Source organism: Ixodes scapularis, unplaced genomic scaffold (assembly GCF_016920785.2).
Source record: "Ixodes scapularis isolate PalLabHiFi unplaced genomic scaffold, ASM1692078v2 PGA_scaffold3__209_contigs__length_174095766, whole genome shotgun sequence".
Taxonomy (NCBI): Eukaryota; Metazoa; Arthropoda; class Arachnida; order Ixodida; family Ixodidae; genus Ixodes; species Ixodes scapularis.
The window spans coordinates 94,763,501-94,784,520 of NW_024609868.1; the positions used below are offsets into that span (position 1 = coordinate 94,763,501).

Here is a 21,020-nt window from a genome sequence, read left to right on the forward strand (position 1 = left end):
TGGGCAAGTGAGGCTGCATCGGCAGTCGAGCTAGGCTTAAAGGCGGTGACTACTGCGACAATCGGAGGAATGGCGGCATCGCCGCTCTTCACACTGAGAAGACTACTCTCTGTGAAGAAAAAGAGTAAAACCATAAATGATATATCAAAAGACGCTTAGAACACCAGAATAGCTTCGGAAGCCTCAGGAACTAATGATTCCAAACAACGCCAGCTAGGCCTTGATACGGGGAAGGCGACGCCAACGGTCGACGAGGCGCAGATGACTGACGACGGCAACATTCAAACCGCCCTGAGTGCCATCAAGGCAAGTGAAAACGTTTGCGGCTCACTTTTCCGAGTGAAAGCGGGTAACCGATGACTGACTAAAGTTCAAGCGGCTTGATCCTCACATAGGAATTTGCGTCCTACGAGGCGGCTACCGCAGTAACGTCGACAGCGACAATAAATCATCACCAAACCGCATGGAGTTCCCCTAATCCATCAGGTGATGATGATATTTATCAAGCTACTTGGCCGACCATCGTCTCTAGAGGTGCCCGTAGGGGATCAGTAGGGCCGACACTTGTGAAGAACCAGCCGGGAAGGGAAGGGGGAGGGGGGCGACAAGTGCCATACATTTATTCTGCGGTCACGTGAAAGAATGCACGAGACAGAGGAGTGCCCGAAAGACATCAAGATAGGTCTAACAAAAGTGTAAAAGCAAATTTAAATACGAAAGGGGCTTTCGAATTAGGATTCAGGAAGCTACAAACACCTTTGAGGTAGGCACTTGGCAGCCGCACCGCGATAGGCACTTGGCAGCCGTACTTCTAGGCCCTGACGATCATACGAACACCAAACAAGGACATTCCCGTTCAAGGGTACCAAGCCATAAGCGGAAACGAACTCAGAGGAGTCATCTACGGGATTGATCTCACTGACTACTAAGGAAACTTGCTACCGAGGGTGACCAGTTATACAGATAGAGTAGGCAGGCGAGCTGGTTGATGTTACACATTTTTGAAAAACCGGAGACGATGGAAGACGAAAAAGAGAATAACACACAAAACGTTTTCTGTGTTGTCCCTTTTTTCGTTGTCTGTCGTCTCCGGTTTTTCAAAAAATGTGCAGCACTACAGATTGGATCCTGGCGGCTAGACTGACGGGCAGGAAAATAAGACAGCTCTGATCACGTTTGAGGGCATGAACGTACCGAGGTATGTCAGATACTACAATTGCCTGATACAGGTATGGCCGTACAGACCCCGGGCAGTGGTGCTCACGCATTGCCATAGGACTGGACATAAGACGAACATCTGCCCTAATGGGCAAGAGCAGAGGTGCCCGGACTGCGGAAGAGAGCACGCGCACGAAGAGGGTGTCTGCATGGAAACCGCTCGACAATGTAAAAACTGCGGGGGGGGGGGGGGGGGGGAGGGAGGGAAGGGGAGGGGACACGTGGCCACCGATTATTTCTGCTCCGAATGGAGAGAAGCCAGCCAACAGATCAGATGCAAGGCAAAACCGAATGGTTAATGGACAAATAGTGGATATTACCCGTTTCTGGCAAGGCTGTAATCAGTCATCGGATCAGAGTGGAGGAAAACAAAACGGGACCATCCTGGGCAAACAGCCAAGGGAGGAACAGCGGCCGCGCCGCCCCCGAACCACCACCGTGGGCGGAAGAAACATTTCCAAGGTCTCCCGAAAAGGGAAGTGACACCCGTACAAAGACTGGGCCAAGACAACGAGGACCAAGAAATAGTGCAGATGATGCGAGCCATGAAAGAAGCTCTGAAGGAGTCCAGGTCGCAAGCAACGACTCGATATCTGGCAGAAGCAAGAAAAGAACGACAAGCCTCTTAAGTGCAGCAAACCACATCCTCCGTAGCAAAGCAGGCCGAAGCAAAAGCTGACGAAACGAAGCCTTGGTAAGCCGGACATAATTCAGGGCAGTTATGAAGAAAGTGGTCGCAAATGTTAAGGCCAGCGTCAAGGACACCATCCGGTGCGAGGTTACAAAGATATTGCAAAAGGAGCTCAAGTGCATAATAACCCCCTCAGCTAAAAAAAAAAAAAAAAAATCCGCTCATTGCTAAAAAAACAAAACAAACGAAGGTTGATTAGCCTCACACGGCACCAAGGCGATGACTGACGACAGCCAAGACAACCTCAACTAACAAAACCTCAAATCGGGGCCATGCCCCAAACACACCTTATGTAATTCCAAGAAACTGTCACGGACTCGAAGGAAAAATGAGTGAACTCAACAAACGTTTCTTAACTTAACGAACTTGTAGCCCATCTACTCTAGGAGGTAGGAGGAACAGACAAAAAGGAAGGGGTACAACGCTTATATGACTCTGACCATACAGTATAAGACGAGGGGGAGACCGCGCAATGGGTCTACTACACAAACTGTGCTGGTAGCCAAAGGACAAGCAGCAGTGTTTCTGGACGTTAATCTACCACAACATCAGATCGACCTGCCCAAGTAGTGCAGTGCCAATACCGAAACTGTGGCACACTGGTGAAAATGGGTACGCGACTGCTGGTCGTGATGTCGCTATACGAACGGCAAGGATACATTGTGCACGGCAACGCGGAGGCGTAGATTCCACACCTGAAACTGATGGCGGGGAACATACCTATTGTTGGGGGGGGGGGGGGGGGGAGACTTCAATGCCATACATGCCACGTGAGAATACTCTCGAGACTCAGAAAGAGGCGAGGAAATTGCTCAGCCAATAACTTTAAACGGCTTTAGAGTGGCAAACGACGTAGTTATGCCGACACGTGTACGTATGCACGCGAAACAGAATGACACTACCGCTGACCTTACATGGGTAACTCGAAACACCGAACTCGAGTGGCAACTCAAGATAGATTGTTTGGGCAGTGACCATCTACCAGTAGTTCTCAGACTGTCCCACTTCACAACAGGTGCTAAGAAGTGGGTCCACAAAAGAGTGAGATGGGACAAATTCAGGGAAGTTTTAACTGGAGGTGTGACCGAGGGCGGGATCACAGAAAGACTAAAGGGGGCCCTTAAAGAATCCACCCAAGATGTCAAGGTTAAAGAAGGTGCCCTGATACAAGACTCCTAGCTTATGAACTTGTGGGCCTCCAGACTTGACGCCTTGGAAAAGTACAAGGTGGGGGGCAAGAACCGGCACTAAGGCGAAATTCAATCTTGCGACGGGAAAGACACGCAGAACAACTGTCCAATTAAGGAGCAATGGCAAAATCACTGCGACTCGTTCTATAGGAAGACGGGCCTTGACAAGTTGGGGAAGACGTTCCAAGCCAGGCAACTCACGAAAAAGAATAGGACGGCAGCACAGATCATTGTGTTGGCACTACGCGTGTTGGAAGACCATATGCCAAGAGACGCCGGCCAAATCTTCCTCCCGCAAACCGCTACGCTCACTCTATCGGAGAGTAACATATGCCTACACTACGCAGGTGAGGACCCTTCTAGTGCCTCCGTCACTATGGGGGAGCTGATATCGGCCATAAGGTGGTGCAAGAGCAGGAGCACACCAGGCCCTGATTGCATTACATATGCCCTACTCAGGAACTTGCGAGACCAACTTTCAGAGGAGCTCCTGATATGAATCAATCAAGTCTGGAGTACAAGTCAGGTTCCGGCAGACTAGAAAATATCCTTGGTCATACCCATTCCTAAACCAGGCAAGCCTACAACAACGCTCGCTAACATGAGATTAATTTCACTGACCTACAACGTATGCACACTCATGGAGAGAATGGCGCTGAATGAAATTTAACACGTACTCGAAAAAAAAACAAAAAAACAAAAAAACAAAAAAAAAAACCCCAAAAAACAGCACACTTCACTACACACAAACAGGCTCCAGAAGACTCCTGGAGACGGAGGATAGCCTTTTGATGATTTACAAAGACGTGCTAGAGACACTCTCCAAGGTGGATCCACGCATCTTTGTTGTCAAAAAGGCTTTTGAGTCCGTGCCATATAAGTCAATCATCGAAAGCGCAATCGCTCATGGCATCCAAGACACACCAAACTTCGTCAAATCCTTTTTAGAGGGACGGAAATGCGCATTCAACGTGGGAAGTACAGAAGGCCAAGAAACACCCAAAAAGGTTGGGTCGCCTCAAGGCGCAATCCTCTCACCCACATTATTTAGCCTTCTCATTCTCTATCTCCCATCCCGCTTGGCCGAGATTCAAGGTCCTAGCTTCACGATCTATGCTGATGATATTATAATATGAACCAAAGGCGGAATATAAGAAGAGATCTTACAAAAGGAACTGGACACCATCATCGAGTTCCAAGACTCAGTGGGCATGACGGTAGCAGCCGAAGAGACCCAGTACATCCTAGTTGGGAACTGACCCATACTACCTCAGACCGAAAACCAGAACATACGTCTATCCATGAAGTAACAAAACATAAAGAGGGTAGAAAGTATAAGAATCCTCGTACGTTTATTCGATCAAGACTGAATGCATGGGAGCAGAGAGTACCGAGAACATGGAAGAGCATCCTGCTCCTAGTCAGGAGGGCAGCCTAAAACAATGAAGAGCCACGGAAAAAGTAACATGCACTCTGGCTCTATCACTTTTGGCTTCGAAAGTTCTTTATGAATAAAACCTATAATAGACTCACCCAGGCACAAACACTAAAACTCGAACGATTCAACAGAGAAGCCATGAGGACAATCAGTGGACTCCAGCATTAGCGAATACCGAAGACTACACACACACTCCAGGCTCGACACAATCAAGGAACACAACAGGTCACCTCCCTACGCTCCCACACAGAAGCCTCCAAGATACGACAATTTAACTACCACATTTGCTCCTTTGGCTCCCAACTTGAAAAAGAACCATGAAATGCGACGGGTTTAAAGAGTCATGGAGCACAACGACTTTGTGTGACAGTATAACAGGGAACTCACCAACCAATACGTATACTAACATGAAGCATTGAGCGGAAATTAGCAAGGAGCCATTGGGTGGCGTGGTTCACTCTTAACGCACAAAACAAAGCGCTCCAAGGAAAACGTAGCCTCAGGGAAGCGGAGCTTGAGGCTATACTTACCGGAGCCAAACACACAGCCACTTAACGCAGCAAGACGCAAGTCCTCTACAGACACTTGGGGGTTTTCACGGACAGCAGGGAGGCCCACGCAGATTGCGAGAAAGTCGGAACATATAACAGCATCGTCCGGCAGTTGAGAGAACTAGGCCAGCCATTCGCCTGTGAAAGGGCAATCCTACGAATAGGTAGGGTGTCGGGACACCCCGGCCTCTACGGTAACGAAGAGGCCGAAAATGCCGCCAGAAGGGCGCTGTAAGCTTAGCCACAGAGCCGTATATTGGGAGAGTTTGGCCAGTGGGTGTGGCGACGAAGGCGCCGGAGAGGAGAAAGTTAAATGAGAGGGAGGAGAGCGCCGAAGGAGCGAGAGAGAAAGAAGGAAGCAGAGAGTGGACGACCGCCATTTTTTAGCAACGCTGTCGGAGACTGGTCGGAGAAGAGCGCTGCTGAGGCTACGCGTCGTCTCCTACGGGCCGACTTCTTTTTCGCATGAATAAAAGTTTACGGCCATACGCCGAAAAATCTTAATTTATTAGCTTTTTAACCCACCGAGGAATAACAGATTGTCATTTTCTTGCCAGAGCCAGCGATATAAAAGCCAATAATCGAGATTTAGATGTCGATCCCACGCATTCTGCCGGAAGAATGATCGAAGATGGCGGCCCTCCCCACTCAGGTGGGAGCAACCGGGAGTTCACGCGCATGCGCTCATGCCTCTCGCTCTACGCCGCGTGCTGATTGGCTCACTTGGGAGGAGAGCGTTACGGCGGCGAGATCATAGACTGACCAAACTCTCCCCATATACGGCTCTAAGCCCAGACATTCAGACCACGATCGTCACGAACCGAGTGAAGAAGGCGGTAATGTCCTTGCCTTCAATCCCGACGAGTTCCTGTCTCCGGGACGAATGAGGCGGCGCAAGGCTCAAGCAGACTTAATAACTCAAAATCCGTATGGTGAACTACCTGCCGAATTCAGCCGGGGTGGCAGGAATATACTCCGCCGCATCCGAAAAAAATGGTAGTAACCTTAGCACTGCAAGCTAAACTGGATAGTATAAGGCGGAACTAGGATCCGCTATAGTCGGTTGCAAGCTAAGAAAAAACCGGAAATGCCTCTCAGAGGAAAATGTAATCCTACGCCGAGAAACGCCAGCCAATCGTTTTCATGACGTCACGATTCCGTGGACCAATCGCGATCCTTTTGAAAAAAAAAAAGAAAAGCCCAACATGGCTGCTGGCCTTAGCAACGCGACGCTAGTTTCTCGTGACAATTATTCTGCTTTCTTGCACCGTGTTTTACGTGCCCGAGGTTACGCCACGAAATCTTAATGGTATCGGCTTGCGTTTGCAGCAGTTTTTGCGCGACAACGTGAGAATCCAGCGACGCTATCGCCAACGAAAATTTCGAAGCGGGCGCGAGGCTTAGCACTGCTGAGAGGTATGTTAGACGGTATGTTAGACAGTATCTTGGACAGAAAATGAATTGGGAAGACGGTACATTGGACATGACTTTCTTTCTTTACTAAACAGCTATTTCGTTGACAAAAACGTATTTCGACTTATTTAAATGTCCTGAATGAATTAAATCAATATTGTAGTAGTTTAAGATACGTTTCCTGGAGGAAGTAAAAGCACCGTTGCTAGCGAACTACTTTCTCGACGGCGGACGCACTTCAGATGGGCGCAATGCGCTTGTGGGTGGAGCTAAAAGATTGTTCTTAGGTTGCATCCGACTATAGTACTAAGCCCCTTCATGTACCAGAAGTAGCGCAAGGTGCGTCGATGCACGAGGTACGTGCAACGTGCAGCCATTGGGAAGACCATGGCGGCACAGCGCAGCACTGAGCTAGATTTTAGACGCCATGTTCTTCCCAGAAGTGGCGCGCGGCACGTGTCTTGAGCATATCCACAACAATGGATGGCGCCACTTTTCACAGGATAAAGGGGCTTCATACCCCATTCACACGACCGCAAAGGTACCCTTAGCTAAGGGACCTTTATTCTCTGCGGCCAATCAATTGACGATCATCCGCGCGTGGTGTGTGCTCGCGACTTAAGAGCACGGGCTGAGTCGCCGATAGCTAAGGGACCTATGTTAAAAATACCTTTATGCTGACCGTGTGAATGGGACTTAGCCACCACAGAGCATCTTCTCTGGAGATGTCCCGCTACTGCACGAACACGACGGGCCATAATATATGACCTTCCCTCTCGGTATCACCCCAAGACACTCTCAGAGTGGATTAGGTCAGAAGGCGAAGCTCAGCAAGGGAAGATGGTACTCGACTCTCTCCTTAAATTTATTCGGAAAACTATCATCAGAAAACAAAATGGTGAGTTGGGCCAGTTGGTTCATAATGGTAAAAGACAAGCGCCGAAAGACTAGGACAACGTAAGAAGACGACGACACAAGGCGTCGTCTTCTTACCTTGTCCTAGTCTTTCGGCGCTTGTCTTTTACTATCATCAGAAACTACTTTTAAGAGGTTCAACTTCCACTATATCCTTACCTAGCTCTCTCTTTCCCCCCCCCCCTTTCCTCCCTACACACACACACCAATGACCTGAGGTCAAGGTGGGGAGGGTCTATATATTAAAATACGTTTGAAACAAACAAAATTAAATACGACCGTATTTTACGGTGTCAGGCCCATGGTGGGAAGTGGTGTTATCTGAAATCATGACGTCACTTGACCTAAGGTAAGATAACGTGATCACGTGACCTGATGTCAGGGCGTTGCGTGAGGTGAATTTCGCCGCTAAATGTAGCGGAGAAATTGACGTCAAAGTTTAAGCTGCCATGTCACATGATAGCACGACGTCACGTGCTCTGACGTTACATGACATGGTCCCGTGACCGGATATCACGGTGTCAGGGCTGATGTCACGTAGTGTCAGGTGTTCGAGGAAAAATGCACGGACCGACGGACAAATTTCTTGGATTAGGGGCTCAAGTAAAAAGCATCCCATGCTTAAAAAAGTAAGTGATGACGAAGTAACAATACCCTTCCTCCCCGATTTGTTTCTGCAAGACCCCACCCAACAGGCCCGCAGCTCTCAAGTTTGAGGAATGCCCCTGGCGGGCAAAATGTAATATTTTCCGGTCGCGTTTCGGCTGCACGTCATTACGCTCTCTCACATTGCTCGCGGGCACCAAGGTGGCAGAATTTCGTTGGTTGATATACAAGTTCAAAAAATAACAAAAAACAAAATAACAGAAAGAAAAACAATCGTTTCGTTTTGATAAGACACTGAAAGCGCGAGCTGCACTTTTTTTGTACTTTCATACGCTCTGTTCCCGCGCGTAGACAGATGCTGACTCACGTTTATAAACGACCCTAACTTGCGCATAATCAAACACAGCAACACCACTTTATGCTCAATACAAGCGTTACATGGCCGCGTCTTAAAAACAAACTAAAAAGTTCTTGGAAAAAAACAAAAAAACTCGAGCTAGAGGTTAGCTTTAGAGTATTTTATCCCGTATATCTGAGTACCACATTCGTTTCCCCCGTTTCCCCCGTTTCCCCCGTTTCCCCCTAACCGCAAGAAAACAGGAAAAACCTCCGACCAGTCGTTACGTCATACCCAGATCTTCTGGACGCCAAGCGTGTGTAGCTCGTGTGGGCAGCTCGGACAATCGCAAGCTTGCCAGGTGTGTTTCCCCGCACTCATACCAGTCATGACATTTTGTTTACCTTTTAGTGGAAATAGCAATGGTGATCCTTCATAGTTTTGTGAAGCACTGAAGGTGCGCGAGAGCGGAGATTCCGAAAACTCTGAATATTTCATGACGTCTGAATGCCGTTTTTACCTTATGTGGAAACACTTTAATTCGGTTGTTGGGCGTGGTAAGCGTTCCCATTACACAAAAGACATTTCTTCTGCCGGCGTAGCTTAACTGACGTATCTTTAGCAGATACATTTATAGACTATTTCGTAAATTTACGTGAACAAAGTTATAGCGAAGCCGCATGCGGAAATATAACGTTTAGAAACAATGACCATATTTCTACGTCCATTCATGGATGCAAAGATGTTTACGATTTTCAATTAAAAAAAATAACAGTCAGGGTTGCGATGCGGATAACATGCAGATTAGACTAGTAACGCATGTTTTGCCTTTGGTCACTTCCCGTCTTATTCATATTTTAAACCTGTCTTTCAATTGGCGTTTTCCGTAACTCATGCAGATAGCTAAAGTGTATGTCCTATATTAAAAGGGAGATAAAAATTACATTTGGCATAACATGGCTATATCTCTCCTTCCAGTATTCACAAAGGGCTTAGATAAAAATATACATACTTCTGTATCTAAGTTTATAGATAAGCACCAACTCATAACTTATACTCAAATCGGCTTGCGGAAATATCGATCTACACAACTGGTATTGCCTGAACAAAACTAATTTATTCTACGAAGCTTTGAGATAAAAAAATTGGCTCTTGGCTTTTTTGTAGATTTTACAAAGGCGTTTGATTATTGAAGTTAAAATCTACTACTAGAGAAGCTTGGTCTTTACTGAACTCAAGGTGAGGCACTTCTGTTGCTTAGGCCACATTTAGATAACACTAAACAATCTGTTAATCTACATGGTTTTGCGTCTGCAACAATGGAAATTATGTCCTGTTTTCCACAGGGAAGCGCTTTGGCGCCCTTTCGGTTCAATACTTAGATTAATGTTATTGTAAATATAAACCCACTTACTAAATTTGTAATATACGCGGATGACAAGAGACTTTTGTTTTCTGATGATGGTAACGACCTTATCAACTGAAAAAAAATGTTAGCCTAACAGCATTGCACAAATGGACTTCCGATAATGCGCTGAAATCAATACCAGTAAGACTCAGGCAATCTTTTTTCAGCCTAAGTGCAAAAACGTTTCCGCAATAGCTATAATAATCAGAAGGTGAACAATGGAGACAAAGGACAAGCACAAATCTCCAAACAGAGCTAGGTGACAACAAATGGTCTTATCTTAGATGCAAATGCTGTGGTGAATATAAATAACTTTAATAATGGGGGTGTTAATTATATTCTGTTCTTATCTTGGGACAATCATGTAAATGGCTTAAGCACTCAATTATCAAGTGTTATTGGTCTAGCCTCTCGTATTTTTTTTTTTTATTTTACCGACAAATGTTAAACTTCTTGTATGATATCCTATATTTTTTCATCTAAATTACGGCCTGGTACGGGACACATCAACTCGTACAAACCTTCAAGAAATACACCTATTGCACAAGAACTGCGTGCGCCTCAGTCAGAATGCTTCCTACGACTGGGGTACCCAAGGCTTGCTTATAGAATACAGTATACTTCCTGTTTGCAACATGTACAACTATAGACTCGCGGTCAGATTTAATTTAGAAAATAAGAGAAATGGGGATAGCTTAGTAAACCTTGCGGAGCTAAAGGGGTATTCACACGAGGGAGAAATCCCGGGGATTTCTCCACGGCACGCGCGCATCACGAGATGAAAACGCGAGGCTTTTGCACATCGCAAAGCCTGATGTTTTCATCGTGGGATGCACGTGCCGGGAAGAAATCCCGGGGATTTCTCCCTCGTGTTAATACCCCTTAAAAGATCATGTTACTTTCCACCCAACTCGTTCGGCGGAGCCTTACACAAGGCCACTGTGTCATAATAGTTATTCTATGCAATCACTCAAGTTCATGGTACCAACTGCATTTAACTCCTTGAGAAAAATACAATATTGATATTATATTTGTTACATTGCATCACTAATGAGATAAACTAAACTTTGAAGAAAACAAAGGAATAAATTTATACGACCTGCTTAATTTGGTATTTAACTTTGTTACGTTGTTTTTCTCGTTGTTTTCCTTTACTCTGTTGCTTTGTTGTCACTTCTGTGTATGAAACTGCAAGGGAGCAGGAGCTCTGTTAAGCTGTTTCTACAGCTTTTCTCTTTGTTTCCTCAATTTATGTATTGAAATGGAAAAATAAGATTTCTTCTTATTATTATTTATTATTATCGCGTCACGCTCCGGGAAGGCGGGGCTTCTGCAGTACTTCGCAAATGATTTTCTGCAGTCTCCATGCACCCAATTAAAGAAACGAAATCTCCATATTCGTTATCCTAGAGGCCAAATAAAAGACGACTGATGTGTTTTTCCTAAAATACGAAACCGCTTCAGTTTCCCTTTAAGGACGCTGTCTGGAACCCTTGTTAGGAGCAACAGGACTATTGCCCAAATAACTTTGAACTCCTCAGTAAGATTAAGCCCATACGTTGTGTTGATGGGACAGTGTATACGTACTGCAGCACTCGCTCTTACACGAGATTCGTGAATAAAACGTGTAACTTCCTCCTACAAAAGGGATTAGGTGCCCCACAAACAACCCGAGATTGTATTCCCGAGCCCAAACAAGCACTCTTGGGCAGCAAGCGTTCCCTACCGGAAATTCGAAACGTGCGATGCAGCCATCATTACCGTGTCCCTCATAAATATTAAGGCGGGTAATCAGGGCGGGGGCAGCGCGGGCGAAATACCCCCAAATTTGTTCGGTTGCGTTTGCTTCTGCTAAGCTCTTTTAGGTTAATATTTTATCACCAGCTGTGGAGCTTGCCTGCAGTGAAGAGGGAGCCTGTTGCTTCCTGGCTTGGCGATTGCATGGTCATAGCCTCACAAAGGCGTGGATTGTTGAGCCGGTAGGTTCTTGAATGACAATATTAACATTATTGTTACCCCTTATAGCCGATTCCAAAGACAAACCTATTCGCGATTTTCGTCCGCGGACCGTGCACCACATGACCGCACGTCACCGATTCCTGCGACACGCGCCCAGTCCGGGGACTCGCGGACTGATGAAGTCTAGCGCCTTTTCACGCGCGTATCTTTGGTGGAAGATTAACTTGATGAAAGTTGACTTTGCCAACAAAACAATGTCTTTCTTGTTTATTTTTTTTTATTTTTTTTTCGGACGATTAAAGCGAAAATGGCGTATCGTTGTGTTTTCTGCGTTCGCTGGTTCATTTTGTCGCGCGATTCTTGGTTTCACGTACGAAAGAAACAGCAGAAGAAACTTTGCCCGGCTGACGTGACGCAGGTTCCAGTACTACTCAGGGTCCGTGTCAAGAAGCTTCCTTTCAAAACTCGCCTAGCACGCGGCGATAATTCTTGCACATCTAATTAGACTTGTACTCGTTAGTTAAGAAATGTAATGGATTACAATTATAATTTACCGAGCCTCAAATGTAATGGATTACCGTTACAAATTACTTTCGCTGAAAAGTAACGGATTACTTTTCTCGTTACGTTACAAATTACGTTCACATTACTTTTTTTGTACACTTATTCAGAAAACAATAAAAACAATTGTTATATTTTTACAAAAACCCTTGTGCAACACTACTTTTCATTTCTCATTGTCCGTATTATGGTAGTCAATGTAAACATAAACGGACTCTCCATGACCAAAAACTCGACCAGTGAGAAAAAAAGTAGCGGTTACGGGTTATCGATCGTTCGTTGGTTCTCAGTTTTATACCATTATTCGTGGAGGCCAGGGGAGGGGATGCAGACACGTAGCCAGGATTTTGTTTCGTGGCGGGGGGGGGGGGGGGGGGGGGCACGCACGCACCCGTCAGCACGCGCTGAGCAGTCGTGCACAAAGCTATGGCCGCCAGTCAGCGACGTGCGCGATCAAAAGCGTCGCTCTGGTCGGCCTGACACGATTGGTCGAATGCTAACTATGACGTCAGCAAAGGATTTCCCATCGACGGAAATAAGAGGAATGTAAGAACTTTAATCCTTTGGCAGTGTTGCTTTGAGAGCGCAATGGATTCTAGCTTCCGCCACGCTCATTAGAAAACCATCGAACTTGTTGTTGACGACGTAGTGACGTCACTAGAGGACACCATAGGAGGGCGCCACCAAAACATCTCTCGGCTAATAGACCAGTATTCGAAATCCAAGCCTTTGGCGACGGCCATGGGAAATCATCATCTCAAACGCAGGCTGTTCTGAAGTGAGGGGCTGCGCATAACACAAGATTTTTGCTTGTTAAAGCACTCTAGGCATCGTTGATGTTCTCTGAGCTTCGTGACTTTGTGTTTCTGACACTCTTGCACTACAAAATTAAAAAAGGTTCCCGAAAAAAAACGAAAAAAAAAAAAAACGGAGTCGTGCAAACAGCGCAGCCCACTGCTGTGAAAGGCGTCGACATAAACAAACATGGCGGCGTCCATGGAACAGAGCAGATGCTGTCCGGCACGCGCTCGTTGCTTTTAGAGCGCAGCTCTTAGGGGCCCGTTTACAGCCTGAACGGCGTCGGCGTCGCCGTCGACGTCGGCGTCGGCGTAACCGGGGGGGGGGGTCACGTGACCCCCCCCCCCCCCCCCGAGGTCACTTGACCCCCCTCCCCCGAGATCACGTGACCCCCCTCAGTACCCTTCCCTACTCCTCCTCAAGAGCTGCGCTCCAATTCGGCGTTACAGGGATTTGTAAACGGCTTTCATTTTTGTCATGCTTCAGCTGCGCATGCACGCCCGAACCTCGTGAGACTCCGAAATGTATATCGAAGGTCTCGTGCTGGAGGTGGAACATCTAAAAGACATTCCTCCCATTCTCGTCCTGACAGCGACTGTTCGCCATTCAATGCCCTATGGGAGTATTCACTGGCGGCCATATCTGTGTGCGCGGCTGCTGAGCGCGTGCAGATGGCGAGCTTCCGCAGTTCTTTTACCACGTAAATTTCACACCATCAAGATTACCGGTCTTAGCAGCCTATTAATATCAGCTCCTTCTGAGCATGCGCTCTAAACATCGCCCTCAAATATGGCGTCCAGATAATACATCCTATAGGGAGTATTCACTGGCGGCGATATCTGTGTGGGTTGTTGTTAAGCCCGTGCTGACGGCGAGCTTCCACAGTTCTTTTGCAACGTGCATTCCACACCATCAAGGTTGCCGGTCTTAGCAGGCTATTAATGTGATCTCGTTCTGAGCATGCACTCTAAACATCGCCCTCAAATATGGCGTCCAGTGAATGCCCCCTATAGACGACGGGGCGGTAGTCGCAAGATGATGGAAGAGACAGGGATAGATTCTATCGGATTTTCCGCGTGCGCCTGATCGCTGACACTGGCCAGTGTGCTAAAATAATTTATTTGGCCACAAATACAAATGCGGTCAGGGTAGGAGCATATCACATGTGGCGGAGGTGTTGGCACGCGTTAAGGTAATGGACATGGCAATTTTTCAATACCGCGTAGCGGAACAAAGCAATTCTTATTTTAACGCACTCGCTTTTTTTTTTCTTTGTAAAGGGGGGGGGGGGGGGCAGGGGCGGAGTTTATGATGCACGAACACGCCAACTAGAACGATGCGGTAACAGTAATACCAAGGCCAACACTCCCCGCCACCGTCTCAGCCGCTATTCCCGCTCCTCTGGTTCTTTGTTCGTCCGCGAGAGGGCGAGAGAGGGGCTGAGGTTCCGTATAGAAAGACTTTCATGAGCCCGCTCCAGTAGTTTTGACAACGTAGTACAGAATGAAGAAAAGTAATGACGAAAAAAAATCGTACTGCAAACGTGAGGTTTTCAGTCATGATTTTATTACGAGATATACATTTTGAAGAGCAATATTTATTACAGATATAAGAATGCATGTCTGCTCGTTAGGAATACAATGGCATTCTCGTGATAGCAATGAAGCAGTCCATTCATAGCAACACTAAAGAACAAAGAGAAATATCCCGTAAGACTCTAACACAAACAAGATGACAAGGTGCCATATCTACAAGTATTTCTGAGATTGTGGCAGTAGTTACAAAGAAGCGTGAATGTATTTCGTAAAATGTAGAAATACAGTCTAAAGTCAAAATAACTGCGTCTGTGCAGCCAAACAGAGTGAAATACTACTAAATGCAGTGTTGTTACATAGAGGGGAGACATAGGAAAACTGCGAGAAAACGTCAACATTTTCTGTTAAAGTGTAAGCTCAGTAGCTTTCTTTTTCCTTGGCGCACTCCTTTAAGAAAATACCATATTCAAAAATACTCTATTTCTCTCGCTCTCAAAGTTTTGTACCCTATATCCAATTTTATTGGAGCTGAACCACAAGCAATTGTTCAGGGTTACCGGAATTTACATTATAAAAATAATGCTATGTAAACCATTAAGAAAATAAAGCCTCTGTAGATTTACACAACAACTCGACTCGAGTATGATTTATTTTCATTTTAAAAGGATGCCGTGCCTGGCAAGCGCTCTTGGCACGGTATTTATGTGAGTTTGGGATTGTTGTGTTTAAGTTTACGGACGGCATAATTAATGATTTCTCAACGCATCGGGACAGCATCTTATGAAGAATGCAATACACAAAATGTGTAAGCATAAGATTTTGTCCTTAAAGGGGTGATGTAACAATTTTTGTACTTTGCGAAAATACCGCTTAGAACGGATCCCTGACGTTAATGACCTGTGAAACACCCGTTCATTTTTCACCAGACGGAATCGAAGTCGCAGAAAAACAAATTAAAGAAAAACGAGCAGAGTTCACACACTTAAACGCGCAGCCAGAACAAGCGGCCACGTGATCTGGAGCCAATTATATGCCGTTAATGTTGATCTTAGCCACGCGCTGGGTTTGGCAAGGCACAGGACACAGGCTGCGTTCCTGAGATCGTTATGGTTCGGCTAATGCCGTCATTGCAGCGATTGGACACGGGCCACTACCCGAATGCTTTTCGAGCTATCAATGATCATGAGCCCAAATGGAGTGCCCACGCAACGCTCGGGTCCAATCTATGAGCCGCATTCAAATATCGTCACTCGGCGGTACTGCGACCGCCCAGCTACGTCATCAGGTTTTCCGAAGGAGAGGTTGAATGGAAACGCTCGCTTCTGTCCTTGAAATACACGGCAACAAAGGAGTTTCTTTGCCAGCGGCGTTGCGTGCGAGTATCATTGAATCCCACTAGTGCCATAACTTGGTGTAAAGTGAAACACATTCAAAGTGAATATTGTCGCACCGCCCCTTTAAAGGGAAGCTGAACAGATTCTTGAAAAACCGAGTTAGAGGTGAATGCTAGAGTATTTTTATCCCGTGCATATGTTCGATTTCCACGATGATGTATCTAAACGCGACAAAACCCGAAAGAAAGCCAATTTTTCGTGACGTCATACTAGGATCTTACGGCCGCCAAGCGCGTTTCGCTCGTGTGGGTAGCGTGTGCGATTGCAAGCTTACCAGGTATATTCCAGCGCACTGACAGCAGTCGCGATGTCGTTTGTGACCTTTAAAAAATAGCAAGATTGCGCGTGCAAAGGTTCGATAGGCGCTCAAGATGTGCGAGAGCGGAGATTCCGAAAACTCTTAATATACCCCAGGACAGCACTGACGGCTTAAGCCCAGCTGGTCTGGCCCTGATGTTTCTTTCATCTTATTATTTATAAAGACATTTTCAAAGAAACAAACTCTTAATATGACTTCAGGCCCCGGTGGGGAGAGGCTTCAGCGGTACCTCGAAAATGATTTTCTGCAGCCTCCGTGTAAATATTTGAAGAAGAAAAAATTCCACACTCGGAATCCTGAAGGCCAAATGAAGACGATTTAAATGTTTTCCCTCAAATACAGAACCGCTTCAGTTTCCCTTTAATCACGTTTTTCGGAGTAGCATTTCCCCCTTAATATTGTTAACCCTGTCATGTTGACAGAAGCAATTACACATTCCACGCAAAGCTTAAACAAGAACGTCCAACAAGAGAACCGACTTCGCATACTACAAATAGGTTATTCGGGCATTAGCAATGTGCGCCAACATTCTAACCATTCATACACTGCTTTCTGTAGTCGTTTGACTTACATATGCTTCGGTTGATATAGTAACTGATAGAGTTAAAACGGCAGGGCGTATCTTTCGGACGTCCGGCCCCCAGCAAGCGCTCCATGCCTTCCTCCCGGCTCGAGGTGCACGAGACGGTGAAGCGTTGTTGACAGTAGGAAGCTCGCGCTGGAGGCCGGACAACGTAACTCTTCCCTGCTGCTTTCACCTTGTCAGTGGCAATAGCACACAATGCACAACAAAAACTGCCATTTAAAGCTACACCTCGTCATTATGACATCAGCTACGCAAAGGCTCACGCATTCGTCACTAAATGTTCTCTGGAAAGGCGGGACGACAAGGAGTGTTACACCATAGCCTCCTCTCTACTCACAAAACTTAGCAGTTCGACGACGGAGCCATAGAGTGCCCGGTCGCAGATTTGGAGATTTGGAGGGCGAGAATCTGGTAGACCCAGAAGATCAAAAAGCCGTTTCTCGGGGAGCCTGAACGTCAGCGCACAGCTTTTGTAGCGACGAGGACCCGAAACATACTTGTTCTCTCGAGAGAAGTTTGTTTCGGCGTCTCGCCGCAGCGGGGCGCCAATCACGTGGCTCTCCTCTCATATGTTGTCTGCCGGTCCTCGTGGCGATCTGCCAGGATTTGTCAGTATATGGGAGGCTATAGGTAAACATTAACGAATTGAGATCCCGATAGAAGCTAGTGTGGTCACTTTAATAGGTGTAAAGGAAGATCGGGATTTTGATGCATCTTCTTTTTTTCTTTTTTTTAAGCAAATGATTGCAAGCAGGGCATCTGGCGGCCACCATGCCGCTTCTCGTGCGGGCAAGTACGTGCAATTCCAATCTCGCCGAAGTAACATTCGCGCGCACGCTGCACGTGCTTGCACGCACGGGGCACCAGTCAGGCGCCATGCTTGCAATTCTCAATTCGCGACTCCAGCGACCTATAGGGGACGCCACAATCGAGCAAACATGGCGGTCTAATACAGGTCGTGTCGTGCCACGCGCCAGCTCAACGCACAACGGTGGGGCATCAGCAAGAAAGCATTGGACTGAAAACGGTCTGCCCGCTTTTTATTCTCCACGTTTCCAACCTGCGGCGATCTGTTGGCGTGAGCGAGCTTCCAGAGGCTCGACTTTCTTTAATGCCCGGGTCCCACGAGAGCAACCAATAGAAGCAAGCGACAGCGACAAGCGTCAAACGAGAGTCTTTTTGCGATTTGACAGGTGTTATAGGATAAAGTAGGATAAAGGAGGCTATTCTCAAACACGAGAATCATGAATGCGAAGGTATCTTATGTAGGCTTACAGTCACTCGTGCTTACTTCACGAGCGCCGAACGACTAAACGCCTGCTAAAGGTACCATCGCGAGCATGCTGCATGTGTTTGAGGCTTGTTGCTGTCGTCTGTTTAATTTCTCGCTCTAGAGGGACTCGGACATTAGGACGCGATAAAAGAACTGCCCACTGTCCCTCCGCGGTGGTCCTCATGAACGTTGATAAATGCGGAATGTCTCGTTCACACGGTTGCGTAGGTTTCGAGCAGAACAATGTGGGAGCAAGCTGATACTATAGTTACGAGAGTCAGCGGGACGACTGTTCTACCGCGTAAACTACCGATAACATGTAATCATGGAAGCCAAAAAAAACGAGCAGAAATCGCGAAAAGACCTGCTTCGGCCAGTTCAATGTTTTTCTGCTAGGCGACGTCCGTTTTACTGGAGTCGCGAATCGGAAAATGAAAATAAAAATATAACTCTCGGTTGAGTTATTTGTGCAATATCTGTGTAGACGGAGACGCAAACGTTCGCAGAAAAAGTGCAGACACCAAGGAAAAGTTCAACGTAATAGACTATGAATTTTTTGTATTGTTATTTGGCACGGTGTTGAAAACGTTTGTAGAAAACGTGCAGACATCAAACAAGAATTTCAGGCTCTAGGAACCAGACATTCGTAGTACACTATGCTTTTTCTTGGCCCTATGTTGCCGAAGAGCAACTAAATTTTAATCAACAGCTGTCCACAGCGGACAATTTTCTTTAAACGTTCAACACTTATTACTTGGTTTGGGCACAATAGTATGCACATTTAAAAGGGAACAGTGATGAGCTCACAGCACAACCGAATATATTGATAATGTTGTAAGCAACATAAATCTCTTCCCGACGAGCACATAACATTATAACTTCCAGTAGTTGTACTCTTTGAAAAAAGTGTAGCTAACTGGCCCAAGAAATCATGCTTGAAAAACAAAAATGCTTTCCGCTGTTTTGAAGAAGCGTAATGCAGCGTCTCAAATAAACCGCGACTGGCGATGTTTTCTTTTCTCCAGTATTTGTTTAACCTGGACACCGATTATCAATACCCCAGGCTTAAGAGCTTAAATGGCATGCCTGCGAAACCTCCGTAATTTTACAAGCAAATTCGTTAACGTTCAGCAGATCTACAGGCAGTAGTCGTGACGTCATTCGTGCATAAGCGTAAAGGTTTGCTTAAGCGTTAAGAAAATAAAAGAAAACTTTAATATACTTTCGAGTGTGCTACTCGCAAGTATATTAAAGTTTTCTTTCATTTTTTTAGTAAATTAGTAGAAGTAGAAGCTTTAGTAGAAGCTCGCAGGAGGGACTTGAAATAATTATTTGAATGAAAGACCTATAATCTTAAGGGATGTTAAAATTAACTATTTTATTTATTGTTCGAAAAATGGGTTGATTTATGTGTATGCATTGCCTCATTAGGTGTTCGAGGCTGAACAACTTATACAAGGAGTGAAAGTTCAGACGAAAGGGCAAAGGAATCGATCTTCGACACAGAAATCGGTGCATCTTGAGCACTACATTTTTATTTTCTCAACGCGGAAGCGCGTATAAGGCCTTGTGAGTTAATCGTGGTAGTACAATAAAAGTTCAAGATTAGGACGGTTGTTCTATTTTGCCTTGAACTTGGATCTTCGTCAAGTCCTCTCTGGTCACCGTGTGACGTACGGGATGTGTGCTTGGTTTCATCGGGGCGGTGTTGTGTGCGGGCACTTTATTAGACCCAGATGCAACCGTGAACTTGAGCACGAGCAGCACCGAACACGCTGGCCCACGAAGGGGGCGGGCAACGGGAAAAAAAGAAGCAGTTCCGATCGCGAGAGGAAAACGGCGTTGAAACCGACTAGAGCCTCGAGTGATCGGCGATAGAGCTATAAATTTACGCAGAGTGTTCGCCCTCGGACTGAACTTGACGACATTCGACCAACCCGCGAGAAAGCACCGGCGAGCACTAGCTGTGAAGGCGCCGAATTGGATTCACGACCGAAGCCGCGGCTGCATGCTTTGCGTAGTTTATCACTGTCGAGAGATTAATAGAGGGTGAATTTCGTAGCTTGCGGAGTGTGATAGCTGTGCTGACATAAACAGAGACTATTGTGCGACTTTTGACTGGTGTCTCACTTCAACGACAAGTCCCAGTAAGTGTTCGTGCGCCTCAGAATGAGGATCGTCACAACTATACTTACACCTATACTGGTATTTACCTCACCAGCAGTACTGAAAAAGTCCGGCTCTTAGCAGAATGTTACTATTTTCCTCTTTCATGTGTTGAATTAATATACGTGTAGGTACATCTTATATTAGCTTTATGTTCATTTATCAAGACGTACGCGTTTCAAATTCCAAAAGCATAGTATCTTACTTTGATAACCAAATATTGTGAGAACTTCTTGGCACAGGGAATGAACCGCGCGCATATAGTGTTTTTTATGTGACAACGAGTACAGAAAAATATTATCTCGCACTTGATTTCTTTACGCGGGCTGGAAATAATAACTTGAATTCCATCTTTGACATTGGGTAGCAATATCCTCCTCTGCTACTGAGTAGCGATACCGGACTTTCCACTTGAGCGTCATAACAAAACACTGGTGCTATGTGAAGTACCCGAATCTGAAAGTCTTAGTAAGTAATAATTGTTAGCCGAAATCTGCGTAGGCATTTCCCTATTCCAGTCTCTTCCTAATAATCATATGGTCCATTTAATCACGTAGACGCACGGTACTAAGACACCATGGAGTCCCCCTTCAGATATCATGGTTCCATCTGAGTTCCTCTAGAGGTCGCCTCCGTCATGCACCAATATATATATATATATA

At 46.0% G+C, this 21,020-nt stretch overlaps 1 pseudogene; it reads left to right on the plus strand.

The window, feature by feature from the left end:
* Positions 1 to 261: 261 nt before the first annotated feature.
* Positions 262 to 3,088, plus strand: LOC121837228 (annotated as a pseudogene).
* The last annotated feature ends 17,932 nt before the right edge of the window (positions 3,089 to 21,020 follow it).